A 4614-nucleotide genomic window follows, 5' to 3' on the forward strand; every position below is an offset into this window, starting at 1 on the left:
CCACAAGCTCCCTTTCCCTCTGGACAGTCACATCGACATATGCAGCTGCCTCCTTGATACATAAACTGGTTTGCTATGAAAACTGTGCATTCATCATATTCGCCCAAACCTGCTGCTGTATACCCCATTTTAATGGACAACAGTGCAATTTTCTGGGGTAGAAATCCTAGTCTGTGACTTCCCTAAGGCAAGAGTGGATCTGCTGTGTGTCCAGCATCTAGGACAAGGCTTATGTTGAGTGGGGATTCAACACTTATTTAAGGAATGAATTAATTACTTCTTACTCAATGCATCTTTTTTTCAGTATTCAGATCTAGGGTCTGTGTATGCTGGACAAATGCTCTGCCTCCTAGCTGCACCCCCAGGCTTAAGTAATTCTGTAGCCACTGTTAGTTAACTGCTGTTAAAACAGCCCCACTAATAGCTTCACTGTTAATTCCTTCTATCTCCCAGCTAAAATCTTTCTTTCTGCTGTTGGTTAAAGCAAATATGACTAGATGTTCACTCTTGTCTTGTTATTTCTGTAGCCTTCGGCAATCTTAACATTGATCTTGATTGCAGCAAACAGTCAAGTATATTGATTTTTGATTGAAGTCATGAAGTTTATTTGCTAGAGGTCTATAAATTATCTGAAAGCTGACTTTTAATTGTACGTAACACTGCATGTAATCACTGGAGCATGTGGCAGCGTGAGGTTTCCTTAGCTTCTGAAATCGTCATTCACAGGTATTGTCCCCAGCACTATTATGTAATGACCAGGCGATGACTGTGATGATATGATTTACACACAAAAAATCGAGTTCTTATAGGAAAAGAAGAATGGTGAAGGGAGATGGGAAAGGAGAGAACTACAAGGGAAAGAAGAGAAGAAACAACACAGAATCTGAATAGTGAAGAGTAGAGAGAGTCATGAGTTTATTTAGGTGGTGAGGTGCCCTACAATGGCAACCAGAACAGAGATGGCCATCGCAATGTCTCCAGCTGTTGGATTTCTGCTAGGAGGATCCCAGGGCTTAGACTCTGTTCAGCCAATGTTTATTGAGCTTCTACTGTGTGCAAAGAACTACAAGGGCAAATCTCCTGAGAGAGCTTAGTGTAGGGGGCTTTATTTGCCTCCCAGGAAGGATTCTTACCTACCTGAGGCCTGGCAGAATCTTTGAGAACAAGCCACGTTGCTCTACACAACTCTTGCTGAGTTCTGTTAGCCTCAACTCTTATCGGGAAGTGATGTCAGAAACTAGATCAAGTTCAGAGCTGTCTGCTCTCCCAAACGTAAATTTTTAAAAGCTTTGCTAATTTTCCCCCTAGCACCAAATATGTTAAATTTGATAAACAGGAGTCTGCAGCGAGACAGGAGACTATTGACGCTATCAATAATGCGGTTGTTTTTCGCAAAGCACTCCATTACACTTGTCATTGGAAAATGAAAGGCACATTTTTGTGTGACACACAGAACAAATTGCTTCAGACGAATAAAGCACCTGGGTAACTGACGCCTTCAGCTGGCTGCTTTCAAGTCCTCTTTGTTTTGTATGCAGTTTCTCTTCTATTTTTCTCGTCCTTTTCAAAATTTAAGTTTTACATCTTAACAAAACTTACAGGGCATCTAGTTGTCAGAAAGCCCCTGGGATCATTTGAAACTCATGGTAGTCTTTGTCCACTGTGAGGTTTTAAGGGCTATGAATCTGTGTGGTCTTTTCCACGGCTTACAGCCACAGAGCAGAGAACAAGGTACCACATTTTCAGGCACTGTGAATTATCCAGCTTCACCCAATCCCCAATCAGAAGGCGGTATATTTTCTAAACACTGATCTCAGTTCTGAACCCACTGAAGTTTGGAAATACCTACTGACCTGAACAGCAGAAACACCTGAAGCCCTGAGGCAGAGTACCTCTCTGAAGAAGAAAAACAGCAGGAATATTTCATGTGAAAGGAATTTTTCAGGGTACATATCAGTTTCCCAAGCCCATGAGAAAGTTCACATTTACCTCCAGTTTGTCTTTTGAGGTCTATTTGGAGGAAGGGTGTCAAGAAAATTATAAACATTGCCAACTTGCTCACCTGGCAATAGCAGCACCAGTCTCTGGAAGACAATGAGATCTCCTTGGCTAGGACCACAACACAACAATAACAACAACCACCATGACTAGGAACTGGACCACAACACAACAATAACAACAACTACCATGGCTAGGAACTGGACCACAATACAACAATAACAACAACCACCATGGCTAGAAACTAGACCACAACACAACAATAACAATAACCACCATGACTAGGAACTGGACCACAACACAACAATAACAATAACCACCATGACTAGGAACTGGACCACAACACAACAATAACAACAACTACCATGGCTAGGAACTGGACCACAATACAACAATAACAACAACCACCATGGCTAGAAACTAGACCACAACACAACAGTAACAATAACCACCATGACTAGGAACTGGACCACAACACAACAATGACAATAACCACCATGACTAGGAACTGGACCACGACACAACAATAACAACAACCAACAACAACAACAACTGGTAAGTGCTTACTGTGCTTAGCTGCTGCACTGAGCATTTCATCTGGATTGTTGAACTTCCCATCACATCACCCTGACTCTCCTGCTATTTGACAGAAGAGGAAATGGAGATTTCAAGCAGTGTCTGTCGGGGCCATGCAACAGTGACTGGTAGAAGTAAAGATCTGAACACATGCTTTTTATTTCAGTTTTAAATAATAGACTATTTGAGGCACAAAATTTCACAGCAAGCTTGAGCAGAAAATAAGAGAGTTGTCTCTGCCCATTCACACACAAAATAATCCTGTACAAGAGAGATACGTTCATAATAATCAGTAAACCTGAGTCAGTAAATTATCCCTCAGAGTCCACAGCAGTCATAGAGTTTACCCTTTGTGGCGTATATTCTATGGGTTTTGATAAATGTACTATGACATGTGTCTACCATTATACAACAATACTAAATAATCTCACTGGCCAAAAACATCTTCTGTTTTCCTTATTCATCACTCTCTTCCCTTTAATGTTGGGCAGGCACTGATCTTTTCACGTTCTTCTTAGTTTCGTTTTGTCCAGACATCACAGAGTCAGAAGCGTAGTGTGGCCTTTTCCCCAGGCTGGCTTCTTTTGCTCAACATTAAACCTTTAAGTTTCCCCCATACTTCTTTTATGATAACATCAAGACTCATTGATTTTTAGTGCTGAATAATATTCAGTTGTTAGGATATACCAGTGCTTATGTATCCCTTCACTTACTCTTAGTTCCAAGTTCTGGCTATTAGAGATGATATGACTACCTCTGTATAATGTTTTTATGTGTGTAGCTATATATCTTCAACACATCTGGATAAATATCAAGGAATAATATTGGGTCACATGACAAGAGTGTGGGGGCTAGGGACTGAGTCAGCAAAGTACCTACCATACAGGTATTAGGATTTAAATTTGGATCCCCAATACCCCACATAGAAGATGGACTACCCTCACCTTGTAACTCCAGCAGACAGACAGATCCCTGGAATTTATTGGCCAATCAGTGGGCTACAGGTTCAGTGAGTGTCTATGTCTCAAAAAATAAAGTGGAAAACAATTAAGTAAAACAGATTACATCAACCAAGTCTTCCACACCTCATTTTCTATTCCCGTTGGTCAAATGAATGCATCCTTGTTGCTTTGTATCCTCTCCAGCAGTTGATTTTGGCCATTTTAATAGGGACACAGTTATATCTTATAATGGTTTAATTAGCAATTTGCAAATATTAAGCATTTTTTTCATATCCATATTGTGTCTTCTCTGATAAAGTCTCACTATTCAGGACATTTGGCTGTCTTTAAATTCGGTTCATTATTTGGTAAGCTTTAAATGTTCTATATATAAACATAGAAAAGTTGAAGAACTTTTTTAAAATAATATTTTCTATCAGTCTATGCCTTCTTAACTTCTTATACTTTTGACAGAGTCCTTTACATGGTAAACATTTCTAATTTTAATGAAGTTCTACTTATCAGTTATTTCTTTTCATGAATTTCACCTTTGATATTGTAACTAAATGTCATTGCCAAATACAAGGTCAATTAGGTTTTCCCCCATGTCATGTTTTAGAAGTTCTGGCATTTTTAATTTTCCAGTGAAGCCTGTGATTCATTGGGCAGGTTGTTGTTGTTGTTGTTGTTGTGGTGGTGGTGGTGGTGGTGGTGGTGGTGGTGGTGGTGTGTGTGTGTGTGTAAGGGGGAGTTTATCAGGTCAGCAAAGGGTACACAGTATTTTCTTTGCATATGGCTGTATCATTGACCCAGCACCATTTGTTGAAAATACTTTCTTTTCTCCGTTATATTGCCCTTTTCTTTGTCAAAGACCATATTCATACAGTTCACTGTATTTGCACAGATGCATTTCTTGGTTTTCTGTTTTGTTCCACTGATGTTTTTGTTTGAGCCGCTGCTATCATTCTGCTCTGCCTATTGTGCTGGCTGTTGTGGATTTTCACTTTTTCTATATAAACTTTATAATAGGTTTGTCAACAATCTTCAAAAGAACTTACTGGGATTTTGATTGTGATTGTGCTAAATCTACAAATCATGT

This window comes from Peromyscus eremicus, chromosome 1 (genome assembly GCF_949786415.1).
Source record: "Peromyscus eremicus chromosome 1, PerEre_H2_v1, whole genome shotgun sequence".
Taxonomy (NCBI): Eukaryota; Metazoa; Chordata; class Mammalia; order Rodentia; family Cricetidae; genus Peromyscus; species Peromyscus eremicus.